Consider the following 14507-nt stretch of genomic DNA (forward strand, 5'->3'; position numbering starts at 1 on the left):
CCCACTGCCTTCGAGTCAATTCCAATTCATAGTGACCCTATAGGACAGAGTAGAACTGCCTCATAAGGCTTCCAAGGGTGTAATCTTTATGGAAGCAGACTGCCACATCTTTCTCCTGTGGAGCAGCTGGTGGGTTCAAACAATCAAACTTTCAGTTAGCAGCTGAACACTTTAACCACTGTGCCACTAGGGCTCCTAATGGGATACTACAAGCTGAAAAAGAAAAAAAAAAACCCAACTAACTACTGACACGTGCTAAAACATGAATGAACTTCAAAACATTATGCTAAGTGAAAAAAGCCAGATGCAAAAGACTACAGGTTATATGATTCCATTTTAATGAAATATCGAGAAAAGGCAAATCTATAGTGACAGAAAACAGATGAGTGACTGCCTGAACTGGGGGTGGAAACAGTGACTGAATGCAAATGGGCATGAAGGATATTTTTGGGGTAATGGAAATGTTCTGAAACTGGATCGTGCTGACGGTTGTACAACTCTGTAAATCTACAAAAAATAATTGAATTGTACACTCAAAATGGGTGAAATTTAATGGTATGTAAACGAGACTCCAAAGATTAAAAAAAAAACCAAAACTGAACAAACATAAGTAAAAATAAACGGGAAGAGTTATTTAGAGTGTTAAGAATTACCTGGATAATTATTGAGCCTGTAATATTGTAGTTATTGAAAATGGAAAAGGATAAAATAAGATTGTTCAAGACAACTTCAGTGTAGCTCAAACCCTCCCTCTGTGTGTGTGTGTGTGTGTGTGTGTGTGTGTGTGTATGTATAGTCTGATGTTAATATGTTATTACTCATTTCTACAAAGACAGTACTCTTACATTTCCACAGGAGTACTGCTGATTAAATAATGGAAAATCTTCTTAAAAATAATTATAAACTAGAGTGGGTTCTTTTTAAGGTAATGAAATCAGGATATCTTGTAACAGTATAGACCACTTACCATCTTTGCCATGTGATTTGATGAAGGATCACTTTTGGTAGAATGGTTTATTAAACAACCTCCTGGGATTCCCTTCAGGGTTAGGCATTAAGTAAGTACTATGATTAAGAAAATGTCTGTTTATCAAAATAGTGAAGATTGTTCTTTTTTAAATTTTTTTTTTGGATTATTCATTGCTGATGGTAAGAGAAATAGAAAATTTAAAAGATAATGCCTCAAAACTAAGATTATTTTTCCTTAAATTGTGTTTTACTTATGGAATTGATTCTTGTCAGATGTTAAGACCAATGGCTAAGAGTTGAACTATAGAACAAAAATATGCTCTTGATGATTTTCTGAGAACTTAAGAGTCCAATTTAGCTATCTGGACAGCTTTAGAAGTCATTCACAAGGTGGGAGTGGAGTCTGGTGCTGGGATAGATGGAATGCCCATCTGGGGTCATCTGGAAAACACAGCTATGGTGTGTGGTTTTGTGGGTTAGAAGACTATGGAGGAGGCATATAGTTTAACATCTCTCACAAACCATGTCTTACCACTGCAACTACCACTCTACCACTGCTTACCTAATTTTTCAAAAAGTGGAAATAACATGTCCTAATAGGAACATATCATTATTCCATTATTTAGCATGTGTCAGTAGTTTTGAGAGAAGTTTCCCGTTATTTTCAAGGAACGGAACGACAGTGCAGGATATACCATACTGACTCTTGGCCCATTGAAATGCTTCCTGGGTAGAGTATTCCAGATAGCACAATCCATTCCCCAGCACATTAGTGCTTCCCCTGACATCACTTTTCTCACACTGGTAAACTTGCACGTCAAGTGTGTGCATTGGTGACTTCCTCACATCAACAATACATATCCCTAAACAAACTGATGTAAAAATGTGCCTTAGCGCTGTAGTGAAAGGATGCTTCATCAAAGTGGGGTAGAACATCTGTTTTCATAAAGTTCACTAGAATTCTATGAGAACAGAGTATTTCCTGAGCTGAAGATATTTTGTATGCGTTTTTCTGACAGTGTATAGATGAACTATGTACTATGAGCAGAAATAGCAGCTTCCACTAAACTGCTAGGATAACACAACAGGGCTCATCAGCCCTATGCTTTAATTGCTGAAGATAACAGCCACATAAGGCAGGAATAAATTATGCCCAGTTGTTAAGGACAGTTATGAACCTTATCAGCTGGTCAGCAACAAAAGGCTGGAATACATGGGCCATTAATCTGTATGTGACCAGCTGTTCTAATGTCCCTTCCAGAGAGAAAGTGAGAGACCTTTTGGTCTACCTTGTCAATCATCATCAAATTAAAAACAATTTAACTGGCTTCTTCCGGATTGCAGTCTGTATTTTTTGTAAGGAAAATATTAGCCTAGATAATAGATGTACATTACTTTTTAAAAATCCATCAAGATTTCGGAGCCTCTACTGTCTCATTCTGTAACTGAAGGGAGAAAGAAATCTGAAAAGCAAGGGATTCTACAAGTCATCACGGACCTTTATTTATTTATTTTTCTATACTTACTTGCTTACTTTTTTATTTTAGCCTTGATCCTGAAAAGATAAGAAACTGATCAAACTATAACTAACAAATAAATGTTTTTAAAACGAGGTACAATGGGAAAATATAGACAGGGGGAGAAAAAACCAACCTGACCAGAAGAGGGAGGTTAAGCCGCTGAATTCATCCTCTGAAGCTCTGTGTATTTTCAAAGTCCAAGTTCTAAAATTAAATTTTGAAAAGCTTTACCTCAAACTTACTTGATTTTATAGTACTAAAGCAAGGATAGAAATGATTCATACTGTCTTTATGACAAAAACAAGATGATAGGAGAAACACAATTGCTAATACTGCCACTGGAATGTATGGAATCACGTCATCAACACCATCCTCTTCCGTGAATATTCCCTGAATATCGATAGCATCGTGATTTTCTTCTATTTTTACTCTTATACCATCACTCAGTCAGGAGGATGGCATAATACCAAAAAGTTGATGGGTAAAATAATCGGCTCTGGGGAACACTTGGAAGGCAAACCATGTTTCTAATGAGCTTTAGGGGAAGAGATTGGCAAGAAGAATCTTAGTAATGTATGTTGGCTGAGTATTACAAGGGAAATGTGAGCTCAGGGAAGAATTGGCTGTTTTCCAACCAGAAACAGATTGTACATCACCTGGATATGGGCTGTTTCCAGGGATGGGGGGAGGGGCAGGGGAGGCATTAATGTTGATCTCCTTGGAGAGAACACAAGTGTTGTCAATGTTTGTGAGGAAGTCAAGTGGATATGTAAACATAAGAAAAATGGACTGTGGCAGAGACTCGCTAGATACTCAACAATCACACTTCCTATTTCTAGACATATGGGAAGAACAAGTCCCAGTCTCCCCTGGAAGTAGTTGGGGTACATGGGACTAGTCCTGGCCAGTGGAATGCAGCAGGAAGTAATGGATGTCTCCTTCAGGCCTTGGCCCTGAAATATTTTGTGTGATCGTATGCAAGCTCCCTCTTTCTCCTGTCTCTGCTGCCCATGTCCTATAAGTGTGCACAAGATGAAAGCAGCCAGGATTGCTGAGAAACCATATGGGAGGAGATAGTACATCAAAATGTGATGTGAGCTAGAGGGCATCAGCCTGATTAGCGCAGTTAATTGAAAAAAAAGTTTTATTATTAATGAAGTGACAAATGAGAGAATTTATGTATTGTTTTTTATTATCACTATTTAGTCTAACAGTATCACATTTATTTAAATGTAGTATGATTTCATGATTTCAGACTCACTTTAAAGTTTTCTTCCCTCTATCATCAGAATTTTCTGTGCTTTGGCTTGCCTAGTTCCTACTGCGGTTCCTTGTTGCTTATCACTGATCTTCGAATCCTTAAATAGGGAAGGGTTGTTCTTTTTGTAAAGCAGACCAAAAGAGAAATGGGAGAGAGTGACAAAGATGAGCTAAACTCAAATATTTGAATCTCAATAGCATAAATTTTTAAAGTACATGCTAAAGAAAAGGTGATTGGCAGGAAGAGAGTGTAGATAGCAAGGTCTAGGGCAAGAGGTTTGGATTATTTATGTTTAAAACAGTGTAAACCCATCTGATGCATCAGCTGACTTTGTGGTAGAACCTAAAAATGAAAGTCACTAACTTGTCTTAGTTGGTCAGGATACACAGAGAATGTATTTTAGGAATTAAGAGTTTTCATAAACATTGCAAAAACAAACGCTCTACATTAGTATAACAGTATTAGAATTCAGATTGAATATTTCCAGTCCTGACATTTGTTAACCATATAACCTTAAGCAAGTCCTTTAACATTTCTGTCAGTTTCAGTCACTTTGTTAGTAAAACAGTGAAAACAATATTTTTTTACATGAAATTTATGTCACTATATAAAAAGTACCATATATTGTACCTGAAGTAAAATAGGAGCTCAATACATGTTAATAGCCTTTTCCTTTCTTTGTTATTCCTGTCTTTCGTAAATAGACTCAAGGAGAGAGTAACGAAGACAACCGTGATACATGTTGTAGAAATGCATAAGGAATGGTATATACATAGTAAGCTATTAATGGAATTTTGATTCCAACCGGAAGGAAGGTCACAACATAAACATTGAAAGGCAGAAAGTATTAAAACATTTCTTTACGGTCATAGGCAGGATTTTAGTTTTCTTTTTTTCAGATTCATAATTTATGATTATGCATGTAATACATAATCAGACTACCAATGTCTGAAAGTAAAAAAAAAAAAAATAGCAGAGTTGAAGTATCTTTTCAATAAAGACAATGATTGTACTAATAGAATACATAGAATCTTTTTCTTTGGGAGCATTCGAAATAGAAAAAAAAATCTGCTATTTGAGAATATTGTGTACACATAGAATTTTCCAAAATGACAACTTTTTTAAATATACAATTTCTAAAATTGTGTTACAGAAAATATATGCATACTTATGAAATTACAAGTAAAACTATAAAATGAAAGAAAAAGAAGGGGATTTAGTTGTTATCAACCCTGTGTTATGATTTCTCAGTAAGATTATACTACTGGTTTTCATTTCAGAAATTCTTAAAGCTGTTTCCAGTCATTAATAATAAAGGGGAAATCCTTTCACCAAAAACAAAGTGACTTTTACAAAATGGCATTCTTCACATATTATCTAAACCAGTTATTTTCATTCTGATGTCTATTCCCTAGAGAAAGTATTTTTAGGTTTGCAACAGTATGTACAAGAATGTACATAATAGCATTATTCTTAACAGCTTCAAACTGAAAACAACTCAAATGTCTAAAAAATCTAGAAATAATAAGTAAAATTAAGCTATAATTACACAGTGGGATCTCGTTGAACATGGAAATAAATAAATTGCAGCAACATAATAAACCATGTATGAATCTTTAAAGCATAATACTGAGTGTAAAAAGTCACATAAGACTATATATATGATGGTGCAATTTTTAGAGAGCTCAGAAACAAACATATGTGGCAGATTTGTTGACAAAATAATCAGAAGAAGGAAAAACTTAAAATTTTGGACAGTGGTTACCCGTTTGGGAAGTTTGGGAGGCTAGGCCAGGAAGGGAGCATACAGCTGATGTAATGACATTGTTAAATATTCTACTTCTTGGATTGAGTGGTAGAGTCACTGTATTATAATGCTTCACAATTTCCATATATGTAGCACGTATTCTTTTGTATGCATCAAACATTATATAATATCTCTTAAAATTTAAGCAAAAGGAAATATGTTTGAGTAATAGAAATTCTACTATTAGACTCCTATTTTTTTTTGCACTGAGATAAATACAGAAGTAAAATACAAATTAGTCTGTCTAGAATCTCAATCTATCATTTTCTAAGTTCAATATCAATTTAAAACCTTTTAATGTTATATAATTACATTTGGCAATAAGTAGAAATGTGTTTTCTCAGCTGGGCTGGGGTGTTGTATAGATGGATAGTTTTTAAGCAAAGAAAATTATTACTTGAAGAGATATAAATTCTATGCTATTAGAAATGTTATTTACTCTTAAATATTCAGTGAATTCAGTTTTAAGTGAGCCTAGCACTATTGGGTGGCCATTTTAAGAAAGCCAGGAAGAAAGAAATCCAAGCAAACAATGGAGAACTCTGGCAGTAACTCTGGCATAACTCTAAGGGGCAATCCCTGGAACATGATCCTGAGTGGGAAGAAGATTCTCAGAATGTAAAAGATGGATTAGAGCTATGTCCAAGCTTCCAAGTAATGTTAACTCCATTTGTTTAATGGAATCATGCACTAGGTAGCTTTTGGGAATTGACTTTTTTTTCACACAGCAGAATTCCCTTGAGATTTATCCAACTTGACCCCCATCTCAATAATTTGTTCCTTTTTTACTGCTGAATAGTAGTCCAAGTATAGGTATACTACAGTTTATTTAACTATTCATCCGTTGAAAAACATCTGGTTTGTTACTAGGTTTTTACTATTATGAATAAAGATGCTGTGAATATTTCTGTACGGGTTTTTTGTAGTCTTTCCTTTTTTTTTTTTTTTTAGAAATGCAAAGTTAAATTTCTATGGACTTTTGCTATGTAGACTTCAAAGACTTTATTTCTTTAAAATTATAAATTACATGTGAAAGAAACAGAACAGTAATTTCACTGAAAATGTATTTAGAATCACTATCTAAAATTAATTTTTAGATTTGTCCCTAAAATAAAATGGAGCATATTTGAGATCAGAATGTCCTTGAAGGAGGAGAGAGGTGATTCTAGGGAGATGCTGCAGATGGAGAAAGAAAAATGTCACCAGTATAATATTATCCTTGAATCAATTTAAAATGGAATTTCAGGAGCACTCTTATGGAGCAGGGTGGATGTTCTCCTTGCCTGGCCTGTAACCAGGGGGAAGAGGGGAAGAGGGACTGGCGCCTGCAAGACCCATTTCTTCCTGCATTTGCAACAATCATTATAATCACTCCCTTTATTCTGGAGAGAAAGTGAATGAGGAGTTGACCTAGGGCTGAGTGTTAAACTAATTAATGTCATCCACTCTCCATGTGGAGAGAAACATCAAGTTAGAAATTACTGTTCTATCTCTCAGTGATGTCATAAAGTCAAATATTCTAATGCAAAAAGCAATCTCATTTTGGACTCCTTTAGAATTACATAATGATATTTTTAAAAATTATATTTAAAAATAATAATATTATTTTAAAAAATAATATTTTATTGTGATTTTGGTGAAGGTTTACACAACAGTTTAGGTTCCCATTCAATAATTTTTACACAAGTTTCAGTAACATTGGTTACATTCTTCACAATGGGTGAACATTCTCTTATTTCCATTCTGGTTGTTCTGTTTTACATAATGGTGTTTTAAAATACTTGGGAGTTCATGAAGAGCAGTTTCTATTTGTTCAACTAAGGAGCAAGGCCTTGCTGAGGCAAAAGCTGTAATACTATTTACCTAAACCCACAGTAAAAACGATGCCTTCAGAACGTGGAGCAAAGAAAGTTAGATGCATTCAGAACATTTTTTGTGCTGTCAATAGGGTAAGAGACTTTATAAACCACTGAGTAAGATAAAAGCATATTGTTTACCTTGAAAAAGTCTAGAATTTTTTTTTTTTTTCCTTAAGTAAAGTTAAAAACCACAAATTCCACACAATACCCACTTGTTTTCTAATACATCTCTATTTTGGCAAACAAGTCAAAGATTGGAACTCTGAAGTTGAACTCATGATAGGAACTCAGAGAGACAACAGCAAGATCATCTATGTGTTATTCGTTCTCACTCTTTTTCTTCAATTTTGAAGAGGAAGCAATTCCTAGTCTTCAGTTTCATCTAAGTGTTTGGGGTAGAGGCCTTATGTTTGTTGCCCTTCAGAATGTGGGGGCTGTTGGTTTTTGTGTTAAGGTCATTTAAGTCACCAGGAAAAAAAAAAGCTATTTCATTCTTTCTGCAAATTAAACACACCCCCTGTTGTGTTGTAATGGATTTCAGTCCTTTGTAATTAAAGATCCAACTGTTCACCTCCTGAAACCAAGAGCTTTTTACCACATTGTTGCTTCATTTATCTCTGGGGAAAGACACTGATCCACCCATTTGCTATGGGAGTGACACGTAGCTCTCAGTTTTGCTGGCAGTAACACAGTAATAAAAACGAACAGCAGACATCTTGGAGGAAAACCATTGCCTTAACTCACTAATAAGTTTTGTTTTTCAAGAGCTTTTCAGTAAAAAAGATTTATAACAGAGGAAACTTCAAAGTAAGATGACTGGCTCTTCAGAGTATTATCACTACTCAGAGTGACTCAAATATTTCCTCTCAAGTTCCTTAGCTGAACTTTAAGTTTCCTTTTTCTACTATTTACCTTTGTTTTCTACTACAAATTTCATTTCTTGCTCATTTTCTTCTCTTTCACTTCTGACTCATTCCACATTCCCACAGACCCCATGGCAAATTCTTTACCGTGTTCCAGTGGGTTCCCCTGGAAAGCAGAGCCTGAGGCAGAGGGAATATGTGTTATTGCCAAAGGCACCCTGCATGAGGAAGAAGGGAAGGAAGTAGAGGAGGAGGCAGACACAAGGTGAGGAAGTGTTTTCATGCTGGACGCTGCTGAGGTGTGGAGTGTGACTGGTTGCCAGAGTCATTGTAACAAGCCCCTGAGAAGCTGAATAAACTGCCTTGGAATCAGCTTCAGGGTTGAAGGGGAGAAAATGCCCCCACTTCCTGCTTCCCACCTCTGACTGTCCGATGGGGCCTTGAGCTTCTGGTTGTGTATGCATTGACACGTGCATCATGTTTGGTTTCCTGGTGAAGCCAACAAGGAAAGTCCACACAGAAGACACAGTGCTGTCGGGAGGTGCCCCTGGGAAGCCAATCAAAGCTCACGCAGAGCTGGTTGCTACAGCAGCAGATGGAAGAGGAGACAGTTGGGGCCCAGAAAACCTGGAGTGCTGCCTAAGATATATCTGAATCACAGTTCCATTACTTCCTATAACTTGTTGGTCCATCTAGAAGCACAGGTGATACCAATCCCTGAGGTTGAGAAGAGTTTAAAATAGTCTTGGAAAAATAGTCTTGGAATTATGCTCTTATGCTTTAGGAAACCACTAATTGAATCCTAATAGCCTTAAATGTAAAAGGCCCCAATACTCTGAGCAACTAGAAAACAAGGATCCTACATGGCTCATTCTGCATTTCCAACATGAAACATAAAGTTTGCTACAAAAGTAGATACTCAATAAAAATTTTTAAAAATAATGAATATTTGTCCATAATTTATATTTGAGTAATGCTATGAATTACAAATTTCGTTATGAAAGAATAACTTTGATGTACATTTATGACACAAATTGATATGACATGACCAGTCCAATTTGGAAGTTCAGGCTGTGACCTACTGGATCCATTCATTTCAAGTCAGGAATCTCTGGAGACCATAAAAATGTGACACATAGTCTGGTTCTGGAAACCCTGGTGGTGTGGTGGTTAAGAGCTACGGATGCTAACCAAAAGGTCGGCAGTTCGAATCCACCAGATGCTCCTTGGAAACTCTATGGGGCAGTTCTACCCTGTCCTATAGGGTCGCTATAGGTCGGAATCGACTCAACGGCAACGGGTTTGGTTTTTTTGCGGGGCGGGGGGGGGCAGTGGTGTAGTCTGGTTCTGGACAAGCACAGGGTTTCTAGACGTGGAGAGATGTTATCCAATGTATGATTTTGAAGGCATTTATTTCCCCAAGGCCAGACAATAGCTACTCATGCTTTTTCCTACTGAATTTTCTTTAGGAAACATTAGCTAAATGGTTCACGAAGAACATTGGGTTGCTATAGGCAAAGAGAAAGTTAAAAAAAATAATCAAGTAAATAAGTAAGTGAGAGCAATATTACATTATGCAGTGTTTATTTGGCTCTCTTTTATTTTGGCTTTTGCTGCTGAGTTTTTTTTGTTTGTTTTTGGTTGGGTAGGTGAGTAATGTGTAGGATGAATCTTAGTAAATATTTAACTTAACATTTTAAAATATAATAAAATATTTATTATTATACAAATATTAATTTGTATTCCAGATTAAGGAACAACCAAAAGATTTGCATCTTCTTCCAATGAAATTAAAGCAACTGATTTTTTAAAAATACAATTAACAATAAACTTTTTAGTAAAGTCTTTTGTGTTCTTTTCAAATTTTCACTTAGAAAATATATCTCACATTAGTTTAAAGAGATATATGAATTTTGAAATCATCTTCTTTGAATAACTTCTAAGATGGATGGCTCTTTGATTTGTCCAATAGCATAAATGAAAAAACAGAAATCAAAAGGAAAAAAAACTTCTGTGTTCCTAAATCTTGATTTAAGGACTTAAATGCCCACAAAAACTACTCAATCCACCCATTCAGGAGGATTACTTTCTGTTTAATTTGCTGTTTTAGAATAAGGAGTGGGAATGAACGTATATTTAGATGAAGAGGAGCTCCTGGCATGAGAAATGCATTGGTGGCCCCAATTCTTCCCTCCTCCAGTCCTTAGTCAAAGGACTTTGCAGTTTCTCGCATAAAAGGGGTGGAATGTATTTCCTCATCCTTTGGCACTGGGTTCAGCCATGTGACCAAAAGAATGAACTGGAAGTGATTGTGCCCATCCAAACCTGGGAAGGCACGCACACGAGGCGTGATATGTTTCTGCCTACCCTCCTGTTCCTCTGACACTGCCATGAGAAGAATGTGCCCAGGCTAGCCCACTGGTCCCAGGAAGATGAGAAACACAAGGAGCAAAACTGCCCAGCCAGATTCCTCCAGCTGAGCCCCACACACGTAAGCAAGCCAGCCACAATCCACAGAGCCTCCCAGCCAAGCTTAGTTTAAATTAGATGACACCCAGTCAACTCACAGATGTATGAGCTGTAATAAATAATTTTTGTTTAAAACTACCATGTTTTGGAATAGAGCAACAGCAGATACATTAAGTGTGTGTCTGCTACCCACAGTCATCATAAACTATCTCTAAAATATGAGAGTTAATGCCACTATGTTGAATAGCATCACTACAAAAATTATAGGTAATATTTTACCCGTGGTTATGCTATGACGAGGAATGGTGATATACTACTTTCCTTCCTTTACTGGAGGAATCTAATGGGTCTACATATAAAAGAGCATATTCAAATGGTGTCAAAATAAAGTCAATCTCATTCCATTCCATGGGGAATTTGGAAGTGCTGTCCTTCACATAGCCTCCGTAGTGCAAAATTGTTCAAGCTTATATGGAATATTTGTGGTATAACATTATTCACAGAGATGGTTTTCATTAATCAGTCTAATTTATTTATTAAACATTTATTGAAGGCCCATTATGTGCTAAGCAGTTTTCTAGATCTAGGGATATAATTGTATAATTGTGAAGGGCACAGTCACTGCCTTATATTTGAATATGGTTTTATTGGAGAGATGAAATATAAGCTGACTTTCACAAGAGAATGTGAGAAATCTGAAGATGCGATGTCATTTTGGAATTTGCTTAAATAGAAATGTTTAGATGCTGAGGAGTATGTTTCCCAGGAGATATTTAACATGGTAAAAGCAGTTTTTATGCAGATTGAAATGATTTCCCTTTTAAAAAAAATATAAAAGAGAATTTATTTCCTAGATTTCAATTTTAATGTTATTGGGGTTTTCAGCAAGAGTTTTTTTAAACCACAGTATGAAATTAGTCACAAATGAAGAAAAATGATCAGAATTATTTTCTCTGTTTATTTCCTTTTTTTGTATTTAGTTCGTAAATATGTCTTGAAGCCAGCCTATTTCCCGCCAGTTTCAAGATCTAAACTAACGTCTTGTTTGCTGTAGAGTCTCAGAAATCATTTACCAAATAAATAAATCATTGTTCAATAGTTTATGGATTAACTAATTTTTAGTATAGTGTAATTGATGTTTTGGAAGAAATATTTCGTGTCCTCAAATGTGAAAAACATATGCTATAAGAAGTAATGCCCAGAACCCTGGCAATGAAATTGATGGCCTCTATTTAATACTTGTTGCTGGGTGGTGCAAACGGGTTAACACACTCAGCTGCTAACCGAAAGGTTGGAGGTTCGACTCCACCCAGATGCACCTCAGAAGAAAGGCCTGGTGATCTGCTTCTGAAAAATAAGCCACCGAAAACCCTATGGAGCACAGTTCTACTCTGACACACACGGGGTCGCCATGAGTCTGAATCAACTGGACAGCACCTGGCTTGGGCTCGGCAAGGTGCACAAGGCAGTGCAGGACACGGAGTTAACATTCCACAACGGCGGCCTGCGATTTTTCCCTTCTGGACTTCTGCTTGCATTACTGGATTTCCTCCTTTGTAACAGTGCACTGCTTGGAAAACCAGCTCTATCTCCATGGCTTCCGGAGGGCATTTTCTAACTGGCCATCTTTACTGACTCTTCCTGTGATGTATTAACAGCACGTCTTCCTTGTGTGGGCTGGCAGGGATGTAAACAGTCCAGCTTTCTGAGTAGGGAACAAGGCCACGTATGAAAGGAGGAACTAGGCTGCCTTGTGCATCTAACCTTACCATCTGTGCAGATAAATGCGCATTTTAAATCCTCTGAGAGGTAAGTGAGAGAACATATGACCTGGAGAAGTGGTCAGAGCACTCTGTACCATAATTCAGCAAAAGAGACTCAGAAATAATGCACATTGCTAGTACATCTCGCCTTCTTCATTTGCAGGGGATAGGCTCTGGAGAGTACTGTGAGTATAAGACGTAATTTTCCAGGATGCAAAATGCTTCAGATAATGGTCTAATCTTTTCTCTAAACATCTCCCATTTCCAATTTTCCTCCTATTCTATTGCGTCAGGGAAGAACACTCAACTACGTGCCGCTGTGACTCATGTGTTTATGGTCTTGCTCTTTCTCTTTGCTCCTCCGCTGCAAGAGGTTTGCATTACACAGCAGAAGCAGTGGACACTCACTAGATAACTTCATAGTACAAATGGTAAAATCTCCGAGGTCCAATGCCTCAGTATGAAAGTGTGAATGGATTTTGTGTGCTAGTTGGTATGCAAACTATATTCACAGCTTAATGTATTTTTCTCGTATAGTGATGCGTTTAAACTGAGTAATCCACCTTTTCCTCTGAATCACACGTAAATGGCGGTAACAGAAGTATCCTGAGGATGAGGGATATGGCCTGTGGAGCTGTTACGGGCAGCTCTCTGGACCAAAATACATTTTCTGGGTAAGTATTGAGGCTGTGAGGGCTTCAAAAACCCATATCCTTTGAGTCACAACTGATGGTGACTGTATGTGTTACAGAGTAGGGCTGCTTGGTAGGATTTTCTTGGCTGTAATCTTTATGGAAGCAGATAGCTAGACCTTTCTTCCACGGTGCGCTTCTTGTGGGTTCAAACTACCAACCTTTTATGTTAGTAGTCATGCACAAACAGTTTGCCCTACCCAGGGACTTTATGAGGGCCTTAGTAGCATCAAAAACATCAACAACAAAGAAAAACAAAAGAAAAAGCACTGCTGCTTCAACACAGGGCACATGAGAATCATATTTTCATAACTTTTATGAATTAATGAAATAATTTATATTAGCCCGCCAAAGTAAAGGAACAATTAATAGATTAGTATCTTCAGTTGGGACTCAAATAACCAACAGCTTGAAATCCAGAAGTCTATCTTTGCCGAGGCTTGTCAGAGGCATTTTATCTGGTTGGTGGCCAGAACCTCCATTACATTCCGTCATAGATCATAAAACAGGCCTGAGTGCCCTATATCCACATCATACGGTGGATGGAATGAATTGACAAAATAAAAACAGTGTCTGACAATTCCATCCTTTGGTGATTTTCTCATTGAAATAGAGTCTCTGTTCTTAAACACTTTGGTCAAATGCGTGAACAGGTAAAGAAGATATGCACTGGCCAGCAGAACTCAAGCATGTGTTTTCTGATTGCCTAGTGTGCCCACACACACACACACACACACACACACACGCACACGCACACGCACACCACTCTCCAATTCTTTCTCTACCACTTAATTGCAATTGCTCCTTTGTTTTAATTTTATTGTCTCCCATTCAAAACCATTAAAGACAAATGTTCAAAGATAAAAGGATTGTGATTTATAAGAAAAGTGTTGATGTTGTTAGCACAGATTCTTTTTTGTTCTATCCGTGACTTTTATTTTGTACTTTTTACTGTGCTTTAAGTAAAAATTTACAGTTCAAGTTAGTTTCTCATACAAAAATTTACACACACACTGCTATGTGACCCTAGCTGCTCGCCCTATAATGTGACAGCACATTCCTCCTTTCCACCGTGGGTTTCCCGTGTCCATTCAACCAGCTCCTGTCCCTTTTTGCCTTCTCATCTCACCTCCGGGCAGGAGCTGTCCATTTAGTCTCATGTATCTACTTGAGCTAAGAAGCACTCTCTTCGTAAGTATCATTTTATGTCCCATAGTCCAGTCTAATCTTTGTCTGAAGAGTTGGCTTCAGGGATGGTTTCAGTTCTGGGCTAACAGAGTCTGGGGGCCGTGTCTTCTGGGATC

This window comes from Trichechus manatus, unplaced genomic scaffold, assembly GCF_000243295.1.
Source record: "Trichechus manatus latirostris isolate Lorelei unplaced genomic scaffold, TriManLat1.0 scaffold00194, whole genome shotgun sequence".
Taxonomy (NCBI): domain Eukaryota; kingdom Metazoa; phylum Chordata; class Mammalia; order Sirenia; family Trichechidae; genus Trichechus; species Trichechus manatus.